Below are 22,029 nucleotides of genomic sequence, written 5' to 3'. Positions count from 1 at the left end.
TTATTGGAGTAATGAACAGAGATGATCCCTGGGAAATAGGACAATCTCTGAAGAAGCCAAGAATATGCTCATTAGGACAAAGGATTCACCCTCAGATCCTCCAGGCTCTGACATAATGAAACTAGATTACAGCAGTATCCATCATCAACCAAATAAGGATCGTTCCTGGTTTTTCCTTTTATTTCTGCTCTTGGTACCTGCTTAGACCCTCCCCCGCCCCAAGTGTCTAAAATAACAACTAGAAGTCAGAAAGGGAGTAAGTAAACAGGAATGGAGAGAAAAAGCCAAATCTCCCACCTCCACTCTCCACTAAGTCAAGTTTAATGATAGTTTCATTTCAGGAGAAGTTAAGAATGTTATTAGATGACAGTCATGTAAAAAACTCGAAACAAACCGAAAAAGGAAAACGGACCTGTTTTAGGCCACGATTATTTCTGGGATTGCAAGGGTAGTTCAATATTCACAAATCAATCAACGTGATACAACACATTAATAAAAGATAAGAACCATATGATCATTTCAATAAATGAAGAAAAGGCATCTGACAAAGTACAAAATCCATTCAGGATAAAACCCCTCAATTTGGGGCCCCTGGTTGGCTTAGTCAGTTAAGTGTCTACTGATTTCAGCTCAGGTCAGGATCTCATGGTTCATGAGTTTGAGCCCCACATTGGACTCCATGATGACAGAGCAGAACCTGCTTGGGTTTCTCTCTCCCTCCCTCTCTGTCCCTCCTCTGCCCTCTCTCTCTCTCAAAATAAATAAATAAACTTACCTCAACAGAGTAGGTTTAGAGTGAACATACCTCAACATAAAAAGACCATATGTGGAAAACCCACGGCTAATATCATCCTCAATGGGAAAAAACTGAGACCTTTTTCTCTATGGTCAGGAAAAAGACAGGGATATCCACTCTCACCACTGTTATTTTACATAGCAATGGAAGTCCTAACCTCAGGAATCAGATAACAAAAAGAAATTAAAGTCATCCACATTGGCAAGGAAGAAGTCAAACTGTCACTATCTGCAGATGACATTATACTTTATATGGTTTACACCCAGAGAAAGGGCAAGATGGCAGAGTATATATTTAAAGGACTAATGGGAGATGAAAATAAATAAATAAAAGCTGGGGTTTGATTGCATCAGAAATTACACTTTTTACACTTGTTGATTACATTTGGTGATGGCGGTGGGGGTTGGTGTCAAGGAAGTTTCAAGAACTGATATACAGAGAGACACTGGACTCTGTTATATATCAACACAGTGTCTCTCAACTGGAACTGATCTAGGATGAATTCTATTTTAGTACTCTATGACAATTATTTCCAGAAATTTACCATTGTATTGAATTTCTTTTGAGCAAGGAACAAATGTAGCTATCTCTCTGTAAACGAGTTTGTAATAGAAATTTGATCTTTTGAATCATTTAAAAAAAACGTATTTTATTTATTTTTAAAACATTTTTTAAATGTTTATCTATTTTTTTTTTAATTTTTTTTTTCAACATTTATTTATTTTTGGGACAGAGAGAGACAGAGCATGAACGGGGGAGGGGCAGAGAGAGAGGGAGACACAGAATCGGAAACAGGCTCCAGGCTCTGAGCCATCAGCCCAGAGCCCGACGCGGGGCTCGAACTCACGGACCGCGAGATCGTGACCTGGCTGAAGTCGGACACTTAACCGACTGCGCCACCCAGGCGCCCCAAAATGTTTATCTATTTTTGAGAGAGAGACAGAGTGTGAGCAGGGGAGGGGCAGAGAGAGAGGGAGACACAGAATCCGAAGCAGGCTCCAGGCTCCGAGCTGTCAGCACAGAGCCGGATGTGGGGCTTGAACTCACGAGCTGTGAGATCATGACCTGAGCCGAAGTGGGACACTCAACCAACTGAGTGACCCAGGCCCCCCCATCTTCTGAATCATTTTATTGATATGCTCAAATTGTAGGAAATTCTAATGAATACAATCAATTAGCAGGGAGCTTATTACCCTCAGTTAGGGCCCATTTTCATATCCTCAAAGCTCCCAAAAGCTAGCCCGTGAAGTGCAGCACATACTCCCACACTTCTGGGAAACCATGAGGCCATGGAAGAAGAGCATAGGATACTTTTTCTTATTAATGTATACAAAAATAATAGGAAATACACACACAGAGAGACACATTTCCTATTTACATGTATATATGCAGTTAGGGCATTCTAGGAGCAGTTGTTAATTTAATTTATAATGTTTGGCTCCCTTTTGAAACGTTTAGTGAAAAAATCAATGCCAGATAAAATTTCAAGCCTCAGAATTAATATCATGAGCTGTAGGATGTTGGTAGCTTCCTTGATTGTTCTGAACTTTACATTTTCTTTAGTAAAATTGGCATGATGAAATAATAATGCCCAACGTACAGAGTTATTATAATAATTAAACTAACTGAGAAACAAAAGCCCCTGGAATACAGTAGGCTTTCATTGGACTGTAGTATTCTTTCTTATCTCTCTTACCATTATTTTAGAGTAGAAGGGGAAAAAAATGGAACAAAAATACATGAACTAGTCAGACAAAGACAAATACTATATGATTTCACTCACATGTGGAATTTAAGAAACAAAACAAATGAGGAGGGAGAGAGAGAGAGAGAGAAGCCAAGAAACAGACTCTTAACCATAGAGAACAATTTGATGATTATCAGCTGGGAGTGGGGGTGGGTGGGTGAGATAGGTGATGGGAATTAAGGAGCCCACATGCCCTGATGAACACTGGGTATGGAATTTTGAATCACTATATTGTATGCTTGAAGCTAATATAACACTGTATGTTATCTATAGTAGAAATAAAATAAAACAAAATAAAGTAAAGGAAAATAATAAAATAAAACCATGAACTAGAAAAAGGGAACCTTCAATTCCTTGCTACCTCCTACCCCAATATTTCTGTTCAGTGGTTCTTTCTTTCCAATTTTCCATGGGTTCTATTTGTAAGGGCTCTACTCTGGTTACCCAAAGCAAGTCATATAGTTTCCTTCTGGAATAAAATGTGATAGTAGGCACACTGGCTAGTGGTGTCACATGATTACAATGGACATCATTAAAGTCATCAGAGTTGAGTTACTCAAGGGCAAGTTTTTGTCTTTCTTTTTTTTCTTCTTAGTTTCTTTTCTTTTGGAAAACATCTTTCCCATTTTTGACTCACCTTAATATTAACCAAAGCTATACTTCTCCCCACAAATGTGTGAAAATGGATGTCAATATCCTTTCAGTTCATTTCATTCATGTTTTTGTATCAAATGTATCAGTCTGGCAAGCTATACCAAAAGAGCAATGTGAATGAGGAAAAGTGAAGGCTGGTAAAACGTAAAAGCCAATGAAATGGAAAATCTGAAATACGGCAGGATAAAACTTACTATCTCACCCATCTTATTAAGGGGACCTTTTGCTCCTAGTAAGAACTTACGTTGGTAGAAGACAAAAAAGATGTTGCAAAATAGTAATCATTAGACAAAATGAATCTTAGCATTAACTTTAGGGGCAAAAATTTGAAATAGCTCTCTTGGATGGAGATGCGCTCTTTTTTTTTTTCACTTTTGATTTTATTGGGCCTTTATTGATTGATAGCATCTGATGAGCATATTATGAATTGCTAAGAAAGCACTAAAGGAATGTGTAGCTTTCCAAGGGTTTATACTGACAGTATTTGCTCAATGATTTCTATTTTTAGCTTAGTGCACTTAAAGAAGTTTTATCTAGAATTCCAAGAATACATTTGAAATATGTACTTTAAACGTTGTGTAGAAAGTGGAAGGTGGTGTATCTTACAATTAAGAACATGAATTTGGAAGGTGGACAGCCCTAAATTTATCTAGTTCTGTCATGAAATTGCTGCCTCCTCTTTAGGCCATTTTAAAAAAAAGTTAATGTTTATTTATTTGAGAGAGAGAGAGAGAGAACATGAGCAGCGGAGGGGCAGAGAGAGAGGGAGACACAGAATCCGAAGCAGGCTCCAGGCTCTGAGCTGTCAGCACAGAGCCCGACGTGGGACTCGAACTCACAAACTGTGAGATCATGACCTGAGCCAAAGTTGGACACTCAACCAACTGACTCAGGCACCCCTAGGCAATTTTTTAACCAATCTGAATCTCTGTCTTCTCATGTGTTAAAAAGGGGCATTTTCTCCTTGGTTGAATTGTTGAGTGAAATCAATGCAATGGTGTTTGAAGTGTTCAACATGAGGCCTGCTGAATTAAAGGCCTTAAAGCCTTTCTTAATAAATATCACTTCATCTAATATAAATAGCTACCAGTTTTTGTACAAGGATATTTTTTAGGCCTGTTACACTAGATCCTCAAGAACTTTTTAAGATCAAGAGCAAAATAGGATCACCATCATGCCTGGGGCACTATGTAACATACTGGAAAGAGAACAGACACATTTGCTGCTTCCTAACTTAGATGCATAATCCTGGAAAATGACTTTCTACTCTGATCCCCAATTTCCTCATGTGTAGAATGAAAATAATATCCTTCTCAAGGGATTGCTGTTAGAAGTAAATAAAGGAATACCTCTCAATGACAAAGTACTTCATAACTGGTAACAGTTATCATTAGAAAGAATGATATGCTCTCTTAATACAAATAGATCTCTGATCATAGTACTAACATAAATCAGACTTTAGTTTTCAAATATTGTTTCACGCATACCATCTCACTTTATCCATATGACGACTTTAAGAGTTGCATGAAAGGAATCATCCTTTATCTTTTAGGTAAGACATCTGAGGTTCTAAGAGTCATGTTACCTCATACTGCAACACAAGAATCAGGTTTCTAACTCTCCACCGTCAGATGCTTTTTAGGATAACGTATGGCATTCCAATTTCAGAATGGCTAACTCCTCTTACATTTTGGTTCATTTAAAAACTCTAAGGCCACCCTCCACCCCATTAAAAAACAAAGGAAAAATCACAAGATTTGTTTAGATACTTCCCCTCAAAACTTAGTATCATATTTTGATTAAGAGTAGTTTGTGAATTTTATTAATTTCAAAGGCAATGTGTCTGGAAAATTATTAAACCTGACTTTGTTTTTATTCGATGAATAAAATGACTTTGAAGATAGCCATAGTATGATTTTCCAACTGTATTTTGTGTTTTACAATAGAAACTTGAATGTCCCTGTGTTTTTCCACTGCAGGTGAATTTGATATTCACAAGAATGAGGAAACTAATGGTTCTGATTAGAGTAAAGCAGAAAGTGAGGAGGATGTGTGAACTTCCCCACACAGACATTTAGCCAGATAATTTCAGCTTGGTGTCTGCTACTTTATTTTATTTAAAACAAAATTGGCTGTCTTTCTGGAAATCCATGACTTAACTATGTACTTCAATCTTTACCTGGACTAATGTAATTTTCATATACCTAAGACCAAGTTAGTAAGGGAGGATGCACACAAAGCATGCATTTTCAATGAACATTACTGTGCTCCTTAACCCCAACACTTTCTGATCCTTGGAGGTGTCTCCATAGTAATATCTTTGTATCTATGCAGAATAGACGTTTTATATGGCATGGTTGGCGTGCGTTATTTCATCATTTTTCAAATGCAATCCATCTAACAAATGTTATGTGAAAAGAGAGTATTCAGTGATCAAAAATATTTGCGTGATGCTGGGATAAATTATCTAAGTTTCTAAGCAGGGGACAATGTTATTAAAGATGGTCAATATTATTTCACTGGGCATCACTCTTGCATAAAACTTTTTTTTTTCTTTGTAGTTTTCTATGAGACATACTTCAGTACCTCCATGGACTTGCACAGTGAAGGTTTTACTTGATGGTTCTGTATCTCACTTTCCCACCTTCTGTGTTGTAAAACAGTTGTGGAGGATGAACTCTTCTGAGTTCATCTGGGAGTTTACCAGTTTTAGCACTGAAAGTCCTTCATTCCAGAAAAGTGCTGAGGTACACGCACCCTGTGCTGGTTAGTCACTCTTGTCCAGCTTGATGCCTAATATACCTTGATACTTCTTCTATCAAGAGTCAGAGTCTAAGTTCCTTTCTCTTGAATGTGGGCTGGCTTTAGTGCCTTCCTACATAACTTCTGAGGTTAGAAAAGAAGAGGTAGTACATGTCACTTTTACTCAGCTTTCTCTTGTAGGACATACGCTTTTGGAATCCCGAGACACCATGCAAAAATTCTGGCTCTCCTGAAGCTTCTGTGCTGCAGAGACCACGTATAAATAGCGGGATTTCAGAGGCTCATCTATTCCATTTCAAAATCTTTGAGTCAGCTTCCCCAGTTAAGGTTCTAGACACATGAATGTCCGACACTCAGACACTCTAGGATGATTCTGGCCCCAGCCACCACTGACTGAAAACATGCAAACCTTCAGCAAGAGCGGCCTAGCTGGGCATAGCCAACCTCTAATAATGTAAGAAATATGAATAATAAATGAGAATTGTTCCTTTCATCACTAGGCTTATTACACAGCACAGATAACTGGAACAAAACCAAAAATGCCATCCATTCTGTTACCTTGAGGAGATATTTTCCAAGTTACCCAGAGCTCATTAGGATCACTAAATAAATGTTTAACAAATATTTATTGAGGAAATATCACGTTGTAAACTGTAAGGTATAAACTCATACATGAAAACACTTAATAGCACAATTATAGTAATTCAATATTTAAAGTATATTATTTTTATGTATTTATTTGTTATTTATATGCTTTCTAAATGTGTGTGTATATGTATATGCATATATATACATATGTATATGCATATGTATATGTATATGTATATGTATATATTTAAATGTATTACTTTAAACTTTAATGCATCACTTTAAGTTCTTTTATGTTACTACACAATAAAAAATAATTTATTTTAAATAGCTACGTAAGAAATAAAGAAAGAGGAGAACAAAAGAGAAAAAGGAATCGAAGGGAAGGAAATAAAGGCAAAAAGGGAGGAAGGTAGGAAAAAAAGAGTGGAAGGGAGGAAGAGAAAGACACAGGAATCTCACCCATATAGTCAATTCTCAAGAGAACCTGAAAAAAATATGCAGAAGGGATCTGATGAGACGAATAAAATTTACAGAACTGTTTTTACAGTTTTCTAGAAGTTGGTTTGGACGTGAATTGTGTTAGCCCATTCCCCCCGAGCATCTGGATTCTCTGACATTAATTTAAACCACCAATGTGTCTCCTCCGCTTCTGTTTCTACCACCACCAATTATGTGTTATTTCTTTTTCTTACTACCCTAGCTTCTGCTTACCTATTATGTCTATTTACTTATAGCTTTGGCTTCCTAAATGTTCATGATCTCTTGTGGCCTCTGACTGTATCCTTTCATGTTCTTTTCACATGTAACTTAGATACACATCTCTCTGAGAGAAAATCTGATTAGTCCAATTAATGACCATCACCTGCATTTGATCCTTCATGTCAAGCCTCCTCACACCCCTCACACGATCACTGCCACACCTAGAGAGTGTCTGCTGTTGCATCACATGCCTATTTGGCCCAATCAGCTCCCGTCAGAGAGAGTGAGGTTAACTCTACATCACACAGACACTTATGGCTGCTTCCTTAACAGTGAGCTGTTTGGATGGTTTTGAAGAAAGAGCTGTAGAAATGGCAGAGTCCAGGATCAGCCTTGAAAACAAAACATCATATCTCTGGCTTACATATCTTTCCTACTATCACCACCTGGGTTATCATTATACTATCTTGCATTAAATTAAAAAAAAAAAGTCTCCTGAAACTCCCCTTGATTCTAGCCTCATCTGTTTCTAATCTATTTTGCATAGTGATCTAAGGAATAAAAAATCCAATGTAATGTGTTGATATTGTGTTCCTACTTCAATCTTTAATCATTGAGGAATTCATGTTCCTTATCATAGTTTAAGACATCTTTCAAAACATAGCTCTTTACTATCTCTCAAGCTTTATCGTTTTTTTTTATGAATGTTTGCCCCTCCATATTAAAGTGCAACCATTCACTTATAACATCCTGAGTCTTGATGCCTTTGCCCACAGTGTTTTTTTTTAAATACCCCAGTTTTCTTTCCCCTAACCCTGAGCCAAAAAATTCTATAAAGCCACTATCAACTGCCACTTTTTAATGAAAATTCCCTGGATTATCGTATTTGAAAAAGACCTTCACTTCTTTAAAGTCCCATACTTGTTTTAAGAAGTGGTTATATTTTTACAATTATATAATATGTCATTCTACTTGATTACAATAAGGTTCTTAAGGACAGTATTTTTTACAACATTATTTGTCCCCTCTCCTCTCTTATCAAGGCACTCAAAACAGTGCCATGAACTTAATAAGTGCAATTTGTTAAATAAATGTATTATTTAGCAAGCTCAAGAGAAAAGGTTAATCATAAAGAATAAAATTAGGGTGTCATAAGCAAAAATTATTAAAATGCTTAAAAAATGAAAAGACAAAATGATAGATGAAGGTACTTTAGGTTAACATTTTGAGAATTTGTGTTTGGAGAAAATGAACTTAGAGAATTTAGGCTAATAGCCAAAATATATTTAGTCATTTATTTGTTCATTCATTTATTCCACAAGTATTTTTTTTTATAATTACTGTATTAGAAATGTGGAAATACAGTAACAAACAGAACAGTGAATGTCCCTATCTTTAAGGCACTTGCATTCTGTCAAGGGAAACTAAAATTAAACCAGCAAAATTAGCATATAATGCAACTTCCAGTGTTAATGAATTTTATGAAAGAAATTAATTGGAAAAGAATGGGCTTATTTTTGACATGCAAGGAAAACTTTTATCTCTCTATCTCTCTATCTATCTTAAGAGAAATGGACATCTGGACAGGGTCTGACAAAAGTGATAGAGTTGCTCTGCAAAGGTCTGAGAGAAAAGATTTCTAAGCAGAAGGAAAAAGCAAAGCAAAAGTTCTGATGTAAGAAAGGCAAAAAGGCCAGTGTGTTAGAGCAAAGTTAAGAATTGCAAGTGGGAGTAAAGAGGGACAGTTCGAGTAGACCTCACAGGACACAGGAAAGGCTTTCGATTTTCCTTTAAGTTTGATGGGTCATCTTCGGAGAGTTGTGATTCCTGGAGACCCACACATTAATTTATAATTTTAAAAAATAACTCTGACATTTGTGTAAAGGATACCTTGTGAGGACTAAGAGAGGAGGCAAGAAGGACCAGGTAAGGGGACGTTCCACAGGCCAGAGGAGTGATGGGGATTTGGATGATCGTGGCAATTGTTGAGAAGTGGTCATATTCAGGATTCATTTTTAGAAGGAAACGATAAGAGATTGATTATAGAGCCTCCAATTATCTTTACCAGGGTAACTTATGGGTACTAAAATGTAGCAAAGTTGAAATTCTGGTATGTTTTTATTTTTTTAAAAATTAACAAAGTAGTAACACATTAAATAAATATAAAGTGATCTTACAAATCATCTACGATAACATCTTAAAGAACGCAACATTCTGTTAAGCTTTAATTGATTTTTTCATGGTAAAATTCTGTGTATATAGTGAGGTATGTTATTTTTTATTATAACGTTTTACTTTTGAAACAGATGTTTTATGTTATTTGGAAAATACATGGCTAAAATTATTTGTATTTGTCTACATTTGAGAAACCTTTAATAAACTAAATTAACAATTACTGTATGCAAAAAAAAAAAAAGCAAAGGACACTATATTTTTATACTTGCTTCACACTGTTTGTTTGGATTTAAGGACATTCATTTCTTCAGACAAAATGGATGTGGTTTTCTTACCAGGAAAATGAATTGGTGTTACCACAATCCACTAAGTATTTTCTTTTCATGGTGTCTACAAGAATTTTCCCAAACTACGTCCATTATCTCATGACTATAAATTCAAGGGGTTGTTTTCCTTTTTTCAAACATGTTCACAATACAAAAAAAGGATTGATAATAAATCATTTTTATTACTCCTCTTTTCATAAATATGAATCCTAGTCAACAGAACACATTTAAATATGTAAGATAGCAATATTTTTTGTAAATACATATAATTTCCTGTCACACATAGGTTTCCAATGTCGTTACTTTTTCAGACACAGTTTTCACCCCCTTTTTTCTCTTGTTATCTGACAATTCCTCAACTTTGTTTTATAACTTCTCTTTTTATTGATTAGCTAACCTTTTTATCTTTTAATATTTTTCCACACTTTTCTTATTCATAGTTTTATTTTACTTTTCAGTTCTTTCTGTAAGTTTCTTCTTGCCAGCTTTAATGGTCCACAATTTCCAATGGAAAGTCTGCTGCCAGAACCCTCCTTCCTCTGGTGTTAATGGCTGCTCTTGAGAACCTGCCCTGCCCTCCATCATCTAATTTGAGTCGATGAGGGGGCAGACAAAACAGATGGTTGGCACAGGATGGGATGATTCACTGTTTGAAATCATGGTGAAACATTTTTGAAATTGGTGAGGGAGAGGGAAGCCTGACATTTGACAAAGCCATGTAAAAATTGCAGTATCCAGACGAAGTTCAGTTTAATTTTGACTGTTATTTTCCAGATGTACTGATCATATGATTACAATCTTAAGATTACATCAAGAATATACCTTTTCCCAAATGCACTGTATTCATTTCAGCAAAATGAGTTTATAGCGAGTGCCAATGTCAGAACTATTCTTGAAGTTACCTTGTCGCCTTGTTTCTTTGCGCCTTTTAGAACTTACTGAATACCTCCTTTACCTTCATTCCTGTGAAGCTTACCTTCTTTGCATAATCTGCCTGAATGTCAACTAACTGATTTTTTTCACAATTTATGGACATAATGAACCGCAAGCTACTTTGTAAGGGAAGAAGTGAACTATATATATATTTCATTTGTATTCTCTTTATATTCTAGTGCCACAAATTTATGACATGAGTCTATGTAATTAGAAAAATGTTTATCACAGAGAATCATTGTGAAAATATAAAGAGAATGATAACAACATTTAGCATACAGATATTTAGAATTTAAAATACCTCTTTGTTATATGAAGGTTTGTTTAAAAAAAATTTAAATGTTTATTTATTTTGAGGAGACAGAGACAGAACATGAGTTGGGGAGGGACTGAGAGACACAGAATATGAAGCAGGCTCCAGGCTCTGAGCTGTCAGCACAGAGCCCTACGTGGGGCTTGAACTCACGAACTATGAGATCATGACCTGAGCCGAAGTTGGACGCTTAACCTACTGAGACCCCCCCCCCCATATAAAGGTTTCTTAATTGAAATGAAATAGAAAAAAAGATATAGTAAAGCCACCTTGGTGAGATGATATTATAGACCATGCTTTCTAGATAGAGGCAATATCACCCCTAAAGGAGGCAAAAATGGATCTTGGTGTATAAAACCTGTAGATATTGCACTATTGTGTAGCTCTCCCAAAGGCTACAAATTTATGTAACATGATGTTACAATTTTATGGGATGTGAGGTTAGGAAAAAAAATATTTTGGAAGATTCTCCAGGGGAAATGTAATACAAATACAAACAAACAAATAAAACAACAAAACTTTGAGAAACACTGTTACACACGAGTCAAGGCTTTCTTCTTCCCAGTGTGATGACAAATGATGGTTCTGTGATCCATCTTCCAAGTTATTTTCATGAATCTACAATTATAAGTGACAAACTTATACATTGAACATCAAATAATATTCAACAAAGCCATGAACTTACTTGCACAAACTTTTTTGCAAAGGCAACATTTAAAGACTGAAATATACTAAACATTTGGAGATAAAAGGATCTAATACATAGTACTAAGGAAGCATAATGGGCAGTGTTTAAACTATAGACATATACAGTGTCTTGCATATAAGGTTTTTTTCTCATGGTTGTATTTTTACTTTTTTATTTAAAAATAATTTTGTTTTTATTTAAATTCAAATTATTTAACACACAGTGTGATATCAGTTTCAAGTTACAATATAGTGATTCAACACTTCCATGCAAGACTGTGTGCTCATCATGGTACCACAAGTGCCCTCCTTGATCCCCATCACCTATTTAACCCCTCTGCCCACCCACCTCCCTTCTGGTAATAATCCGTTTGTTTTCTACAGTTAAGAGTTGGCTTTTTGGTTTGCTTCTCTCTCTCTTTTTTCGTTTGCTCATTTTGTTTCTTAAATTCCACAGGTGAGTGAAATCGTATGGTATCTGTTCTCTGACGGACTTATTTTGCTTAGCATAATACTTTGTAGCTCCATCCATGTTGTTGCAAATGGAAAATTTCATTCTTTTTTATGGTGGAGTAATATTCCATTATATATGTGTGTATGTATATATATACACGTATATACATGTATGTATATATGTATGTATGTATGTATAAAAATAAATTTTCTCAAATGCACTGTATTCAGATGAAAAGAAAGAGGGAACCAGTGATAAGAGAAGAAAGAAGAAATAGGGATAAGAAATACTTGAAGACTGGAACCTAGGTGGCTCACTCCATTAACCATCTGACTTTCAATTTTGGCTCGGGTCATGATCCCATGGACATGAGATTGAGCCCCACCACATCAGGCTCTGTGCTGGGCAAGGAGCCTGCTTAGGATTCTCTCTTTCTCCTTCTTCTTATTCCCCTCCCCCACTCATTCTCTCTCTCCCTTTCTAAAAAAAAAGTCACTTAGTAAAAAATAAATGTACCAACCACTTAATATATATGTATAGATATAGATATAGATATAGATAGATATATCCCACATCTTCTTTGTTCATTTATCAGTTGATGGACACTTAGGCTGTTTCCATGATTTGGCTATTGTAGATAATGCTGCTATAAACACGAGGGTGCACGTATCACTTTGAATCAGTGTTTTTGTATTCCTTTGGTAAATACTTATTAATGCAACTTCTGGGTCCTAGGATAGTTCTATTTTCAACTTTCTGAGGAACTTCCATACTGTTTTCCAGAGTGGCTATACCAGCTTGCATTGCCACCAACAGCGCAAGAAAGTTCCCCTTTCTCCACATCCTTACCAACACCTGTTGTTGCATGTGTTACTGAATTTTGCCACTCTGACAGGTATGAGGTGATATCTCATTGTAGTTTTGATTTGCATGTTCTAATGATGAGTGATGTTTAACCTCTTTTCATGTGTCGGTTAGCTATCTGTATATCTTCTTTGGAAAAATATCTACTCATGCCTTCTGCCCACTTTTTAATTGGGTTATTCTTTTTTGGGTGTTGAGTTTTACAAGTTCTTTACATATTGTGGATGTTAACCCTTCATCAGATAAATCATTTACAAATAACTTCTCCCATCCCATAGATTAGTTTTTAGTTTTGTTAATTTTTTTTCCTTCATTTTATTTTGATGACATTCTAATAGTTTATTTTGCTTTTGTTTCCCTTGCCTCAGGAGACATATATAGAAAGAAGTTACTATAGCCAATGTCAAAGAGTTTGCTGCCTATGTTTTCCTCTAGGATTTTTATGGTTTCTGGTCTCACATTTAGGTCTTCAATCCATTTTGAATTTATTTTTTGTGTTTGGTGTAAGAAAGTGGTCCAGTTTCATTCTTTTGCATGTTACTGTCCAGTTTTCCAAACAGCATTTCTGAAGAGAAAGTCTTTTCCCCATTGGATATTCTTTCCTGCTCTGTCAAAGATTAATTGACCATGTAGTTGTAGGTTAGGAATGTTTTTTAAAGGCCACTCCACACGCTATGTCCCTGAAGGCATTTCTTAGGACTACAGCAGTTGTGGAAGAGAGTTATACCTTCTGAACTTCCTTTATTGCCAATATTAACATGATAGCAAAATTAATTAATGTAATAGCAAAAAGAAAAAAAAATGAGAAAAAAGAACAATAAATGTATAGTGGCTGAGTTATACAACTGTGCAAATAAAAAGCATATATATGTGCACAACATGCAAATAAATACCTTACAATACTGTGTGAATAATTTTATTATATGTTCTACAGGTATTTTAGTCAGAGGCCAATACAATTTTGGATGTTACAGAAGCAGTTCAAAAGAAAGAAAATATGATGAAAATCATTCAGCATTTTCAGTTCAATAGTGAATTCAGGGTAATAAATGGGATTTTAAGAAAGAAATTATTGATGACCTACTAAAACAGTCTTTCCAGAGTGGTTGGGCCAAAGCTAGATAATAAGGGAAGAGGTATACATGCTTAGCTACATCTACTGTGGCCCTTATCCGTAGTACCCTAAATTTTGTTGATATGTTTTAGTCCATTTCCAGACCATAAACAACATGATGACACAGCTTGATTGTGTTTTGTCTTATCAATATAGTGCCTACAACCACGTATAGAAAGTGTGTGTGTGTGTGTGTGTGTGTGTGTGTGTGTTTTATGTGCTAAACAGATATTTAGAGAACTTAAAGAAGTTTCATAGGAATGAAGGACGAAATGTAGCCTACCCTTTCAATAAATTAGTGATAGGGAGAGAAACAGAATGTGTATTTGAGGAATAGTAGGAGATAAGGAAATTAATTTTAAGATTGCCAGTGTCTGGAACCTCTCCATGAAGTATTAGGTTTAATATATAGTATGCTGTGCCCAATTTTCCTCACATAGCTTTGGAATTTAGTTTACATTTCAAAGCAATAGAAAGCTATAAGGAATTAGTGATATAGTCAGGGTTAATACTATAATTAAATTTACTGCTCAGCCAGCTAAATTAGAGTACAAATATATGTTCATCTTTTGTTTTTGGAACACCATTCTGTTATATAACTTATTATATCTATGCATTTCTTTTTTTATTGATTGTGATATTTGGGGGAACATTATTGGTTCTTAAATTAGGTTAAAAAGCAATGGATACTGCTTTACTTAGGCAGATTTATACATTTAATTTTTAACATTTACATATTATGTTTGTGAATCATAGTGTACTTGTGTCCCCAAATTATATCAATCATAAGGTATTGTCAACTTTATTTAGAATAAACTATGATTAAGATGTTAAAGAATCTGAGAGAAATTTGGACAAATGCAAAATCAGAAGGGATAAAAACTGTAAGAGAAAATTCAATAGAAATGCTATAAATGAAGAACATAGTAACAGATGTAGAATGTCTTCAGTAAGCAGTAAATATAATCATAAAGGTGTTGTGATTAACAATCAATGAATTTGATGATGGGTCAGTATAAATTATTCAAACTGAAAATAAAGATAAAAATAGTTTAAAGAAAAGAAGAGAAAGGGGGGAAAACAACAACAACAAGAACATCAGAGGCTTTATAAAATATTTTAACATATGGACAATTGGATCCCAGAAGGAGAAGAAAGAGGAAACAGAGGATAGGAAATACTTGAAGACAGGCTCCTGGGTGGCTCAGTCCATTATATGGCTCTTGATTTGGGCTCAGGTCATGATCTCATGGTCATGAGATTGAGCCCCACCATATCAGGCTCTGTGCTGGGCATGGAGCCTGCTTGGGATTCTCTCTTTCTCCTTCTCCCTCTGTCCTTCCCCCACTCATGCGCACTCTCTCTCTCTCTAAAACAAAACAAAACAAAACAAACAAGAAAAGGCCACTTAGTAAAAACAAACAAGTAAGTAAATAAATACACCAACTGCTTAAAAAAGAAAGAAAGATAGAAAGAAATACTTGAAGAAATAGTGGCCCAGAATTTTACAAATTAAATGACAGACACAAAACCACAGATCAAAGAATCCCAGAGAATACCTAACTGGATAAATTCCAAAACATAACCAGCCTTCAACATGACACAATTAAATTGCTGAATCCAAATGAGAAGCAGAAAATATTGAAGGTGTGTCAATAGAGGAGGGAGGAATACATACAACAAAACGAAACAAAATAAAACCAAATAGCAAAAAATAATAGTCTTCTCTTTGGAAACTATGGAAACCAGAAGATAATAGATTGACAAATTTAAAGAGATATAGAAATGATGAACCCAGAATTCTACACTCAGAAAAATTATCTTTCAAAAATGAAGAAACAATAAAGACTTTCACAGGCAAACAATCCAAAGCAGTTCATTGCTGGCAAAATTATTCTATAAGAACTCTTAAAGGATATTCCTTTGACAGGAAAATTATGAGGCTGATGACATGGATCTACACAAGAAAACGAACAGCACTGAAAACAGAATAAATATAGCTCAAATTACATTTCCTATTTTTCATTTTAGTTTCTCTAAAGCTTAACTGACTGTGTAAAGGAAAAAAAGTGGCAATGGTGTGTATAATATAATTAATATATAAAGTGTAACAAAAATAGTACAAAGGATGAGGCAGGAGAGGAGGAATATGTGATTTTGAGAACTTTACACTACAGTGGATACTATCATTTGAAAGTAGACTTTGATTAATTAAATATGTATACTATACACCTTTAGGGAAACCACTAGAAAAAATGCAAAACAAGTGCATAAATAGTAAGTCAATAAAAGAGATTAAATGAAATCACACATCTTAACAGAAAAGAAGGCGGAAAATGAAGTAAAGACACAATGAACACGTGGACAAATTGAAAACAGTTAGCAAGGTAGTATACTTAAATTCAACCATATCAATAATCTCATTAAATATGAATGATTTAAGCACGTAAGTTAACAGAAGGAAGGTGTTAATTTGGAGAAGAAGCAAGACCCAACTATATGCTGTCTGTAAGAAAACTGCTTTAAATGGAAATACATATTAGATAGATTAAAAATAAAATAAAAAAATAGATTGAAAATATTACCCAAAAGGCACTTAGGTAACTATTTTAATTTCAGGCAAAGATAACTTCAGAACAAGGGGGGTTATTAGGTATAAGGAGGAACATTATATAATGAGAAAAGGTAAAATTCTCTAGACATACTAACCTAAACCTTGATGTTCCTAACAACAGAGCTTCAAAATATATAACACAAAAACTAATGGAACTGAGGAGAAAAATAGACAAATTTATATAATTCTAGTTGGGCACTCAACACTTCCTATCAGCAATTGATATAACAAGTAGTAAATTATGGTACAAAAAATTCACTAAAGGTATAGTAGAGCAGAATAACACCATCAAACGGTGTAAACTGATATTCACTACAAATTTTACCCTACAACAGAGGAAAAATGTTTTCAAATGCAGACAAAACATTTATTAAGGCCATATTCTGTACCATAAAACAAATCTGAACATATTTTAAAAACCAGAAGTTAAGGTTGGCCAAGAATCCAACTCTTGGTTTTGGTTCAGGTCATGATATCACGGTTCATGTGTTTGAGCCCCACGTTGGGCTTTGTGCTGGCAGTGCAGAGCCTGCTTGGGATTATCTCTCTCCTCTCTCTGCCTCTCTCCTGTGCTTGTGGTTTCTGTCTCACAAAATAAATGAATTAACTTAAAAAAATTAAACCAATGGTTTAAAAGAGAAAATATCAGACAAGCCCACATAGACGGATATTCTACAAAGTACCTGACCACTGCTCTTTAAAATGGCAAGGTTGTGAGGGACAAAGAAAAACCAACAACCTTTCACAGAAAGGAGAAGACTAAAGAGACATGATGACTAAATGCAACGTAGTGTCTTGGGTTGGATATTAGAACAGAAAATTCACTGTGGAAAGACTATAGTAATCTGAATAGAGCCTGTAGATTAGTTCATAGTATTAAACCAATGTTAGTGTCAATGTTTTGATAAATGCACCCTGCTTATGTTACATGTTAATACTAGATAAGACTGAATGGAAGATATGACAATTCTCTGTACTATTTTGACAACTCTCCTTTACATTTAAAATTATTTCAGTAACAATTTCTAAAAAAAATTTTTTTAAATTGTACCATGTCCTTAACAAGGCCCCTCTGGTCAGTATGTTCTTGTTCTGTTTATGTAACAGCCTGGCATGCAACTTTGTCCTGAATATTATTAGGATATCAACTATAGTTTATATAGTTTCATACAAACAGAATTTCATAAAAGAATATGAAAGATTATACTTTGAGGAGTAAATTTTACTAAAAGCAATTTCTTCATTTAAGATGAAAAAAAATTTTTTTAAGTTTATGTATTTATTTTGAGAGAGAGAGAGACAGAGAAAGTGAGCAGAGGAGGGGTGGAGAGAGAGGGAGAGAGAAAATCTCAAGCAGGCTCCACACTGTCAGTGAGGGGCCTGATGTGGGGCTCGAACCCATGAACCAGGAGATCATGACCTGAGCTGAAACCAAGATCTGGACACTTAACCTATTGAGCCCCCCAGGCACCCTCATTTGACAACTTTAAAATATAAAATGTTGCTTGTGTCACTATCCCAATTGAAATTTACTCTAAATTGACACTAATAAAAAACCCTTATTAATTGGCTAGGTTATTTTTTCATTTTTGTTTAAAATAATTAAAAATTACTTAAAGAAAGTTTAAATAAATAAGTAGCAAAGATAAATTCATGTAAATATATCACCAGAAATAATTTAGTGTAAATAATTTTAATAATCATAAATTTTTAACTGATTAATTCAATTATAGAGATCAACACCCATTTTTATTGTATCCAAAATGTCAGTTTTATTTAATAGCCCCAGATAAAAGTGTTTTTCTTGACTGAGTAACTCCAAAACTGATCATAATGTATGCACAGGTTGAGCTATTTCTATATAGCAATGCAATTTCAAAGTCAGAAAAATTGGAAATGACCCTCAAATCGAATAAGATATTTTTATTTTAAAACAGGTGAAAAGATTGGGGTTCAGAAAGATTAAGTGACTGTCTAAATGTCACATTGTTATCAAGAAACTCAGAAGAAATATCCAGTTTTTCTGACTCCGGAACAGTTGTCTTATTCATGCTGCACTGTGGAATGTCAAAGAAAAATGAATCAACAGGAATCAAACAAAAGAAATCAAAACAAGCAAGCACACAGATCCAGAAGGTAGAACATTCTGTGGGAAAGCTGGCTTAGGCTCCTCACGAGAAGGGAGCTTTATTAGATTACATGCTATTTAGGGGAATAACAATTAGAAGCAGTGTCTGGTCTGGGACTGTGTACCGACTTCAGGAAATGTTCATATTGTCTATATATTAGATGAAATGATAACTTACTGAAATGAAAAGATTGAGATCAATGACTGAAAAATAAAGATTACAAAATGAACACAATATCTTTGCAACTTTTTTGTAACCTAAAACTATTATAAAATAAAAGCATATCAAAAAACTATTGGAGTTACATATGTTTGTCATGCATCTGTGTGGTTGACATGTAAATGCATACAAAAATATACACTAAAATATCAGCAGACATAATTTGTGGGTAGTGAGAATGTAATATTTTCTCATGCTTTATTTTTGCTTGTCTAAATACCATGAATTTGTACGATACATATTTATGACTTCTGTAATAATACAAAGTTATTTGTTAAATGAAACAAAATGTCTCAAATTACTTTCAAACAGAAAAATGAAAACCATCAAAAAATGACTTGCATGCTTTGTTTATGCCTGATACAACCAATAAAGAAAGTGAAAATACCTCAGATTCTCTGTGTATATAGAGCCCACGTTCACCAATTATTTGTATTCTAAAAACAATTTTAGAAGACATTTTAATCTTTCATACTCAACTCCAACTGATATTAACAAAATGATAGCAAACCATTTCCGCAAAAGTCAAATTATAGATATCAGCAATAAAAATTCAGTTCAAAAGTTCCCAGAATGCAGCCGAATTATTCAATTCAAGTAAATTGATTACACCGCCCTAAATCTATATAGTTCAATGAACATGTTCAATAATACCAATAAATTATTTTTAGCTTTGAAATTATCAGAATATATATTAGAAGCACTAAGAAAAATATTGTGTTTCTTATTCTTCCAAATGCTGGTGTTAGCAATTCAACGTAAAGATAAAAAATATACCATTTTTATGTTATTAATAATTGTGATATATGTGTTTTTAAGCTTTTTCTGAACTTTGTAACTTCTGTAGAAGAAACTCGACCAGTAATAAATTAATACAGAAGTACTTTTAGATTATACCATAACTGACATGATAAATAACTACTGAAATGGATAATTCAAACTTTAAGAATTTGTATTTTGTTTTTTCTGACACCAGCTTACAATCTTCAAAGTGGCTTTTGCTATTTAAAAAATGTATTCTGGATTTTGCAATGTATTTCTCGTAATGTATAGCTTTAAAACGAATCACAGAACAATTCCAATTTGTAAGAAAAATACAGTAAATATTTTGTGCCCTAACAGTTAGAAACCTCAAAGCCTAGATAATACTGAACATAAAAAACAAGTTAATAATTTTATAACACAATCAATTGATCAATTCATAGAGTCTTTCTTATCTAATCTTTCTGACAATGAAAAATGAAAGAACTATCTGGATCCTGTACCACTGCCACTTAAAGTATGCTGTGGAAAAAGCTGTCCCATTTTCCCACACTTAATAGAATTTATTTTTAAGTCAGTTAGAACGGAAAGGAACAGGAAAACTGCTGGCCTAGAAGCCAAAGAAGATGATTCCAAATGCAATTACACTTAACAGTATTTCATTCAAAGTTATAAAATATTCTTCTATTTGTAAATTTGATGCATATTTGCTATCTATATATAGTTTCCAACAATTCTGCAAAAAGAAAAAAAAAGAGAATACTCGCAAAGAGGAAAAGGAGCAAATGATATCATGACTTAGTCGGAGACTAGTTTTAGAAAATAAAACAGGGGCGCCTGGGTGGCGCAGTCGGTTAAGCGTCCGACTTCAGCCAGGTCACGATCTCGCGGTCCGTGAGTTCGAGCCCCGCGTCGGGCTCTGGGCTGATGGCTCAGAGCCTGGAGCCTGTTTCCGATTCTGTGTCTCCCTCTCTCTCTGCCCCTCCCCCATTCATGCTCTGTCTCTCTCTGTCCCAAAAATAAATAAACGTTGAAAAAAAAATTAAAAAAAAAAAAAAAGAAAATAAAACAAAATAATTATTTTATTATATCAGATATTGAGTAGAATGTAAACCTGGTAATTTTATGTTTAACTTGAATAAATATTTCAATACGGATCTATTTTCTGAATTTTTCAAAGTTTTATATGTGACGATTTCTTATATCAAAGTTCTGTCATTTTGATGAAAAAATAGATCTAATTCATTCTTGTCAATTGTATTTTGTATATCACATTTTTAGACCTTGTTGAAAAATAATTTATATTTTATCACCACTTAGATTACAGATATATTCTAGTCCATGTTGTAAAAAATATGGATTTTTTTTGTATTAAACTGACCTCAACATTAAACACATGCTTTTGAGTCTTATTTTATACTATGGCAGATGAAATATCTATAAAAGCCCCTTCCATATAGTCCCACTAAAAACAGTAGATAAAAAAAGAAATTGTGTGTGTGTGTGTGTGTGTGTGTGTGTGTTTATATAGGTAGGAAATTAAGGTTATTTGTTAAAAGTCCAAAATAACGGAGAATGTGCATACCATTAACAAAAATAAATACTGATGCCACAGTTTGCCATGAGAATATACTATATTTCCTAGCGGCTTGGGGCAAAAGAATACTGGGTCATAGGTTTAAATAATAATGGAAAGAGACTGAGAAATTTTAAGATATATCTAACTAAAGCTCCAGAAGACTTGAGACAACCAAAGAGAGGCACTATTCAAAACAATACCTGGTGAGAATTTTCTTGAATTAATACAACTTAGCCATTCTTGGGCTCAGGAAGCCAATTCAACCATGAGTTGAAAAAACATGGAGAAATCTGTGTCTGCACGAATCATTGGAAAACTGAAAAATAGCAATAAAGAAAAAAAATTAATGCAGCCAGAAGAAAAAATGAAGACAAACTAAAAGTAAGTGACAAGAACAAGAGTTGAGTTTTTAAGAGTAAAAATGGAAGCAAGACAACTGATTTTGTATTCAAAGTGATAAAGTGGCAAATACACACAACTGTTTATCAGAATTTTATGCTTAGTGTTGTGGGTTGAATTTTGTCCCCCAAAAGATATCTTGAAGTCTTAAAATCTAGTACTTCAGAATGTGACCGTATTTGAAAATAGGGTCATTGCAGATTTAAATATT

Source organism: Leopardus geoffroyi, chromosome C1, assembly GCF_018350155.1.
Source record: "Leopardus geoffroyi isolate Oge1 chromosome C1, O.geoffroyi_Oge1_pat1.0, whole genome shotgun sequence".
Classification (NCBI taxonomy): domain Eukaryota; kingdom Metazoa; phylum Chordata; class Mammalia; order Carnivora; family Felidae; genus Leopardus; species Leopardus geoffroyi.
Note: the sequence above shows the minus strand (reverse complement) of the source record.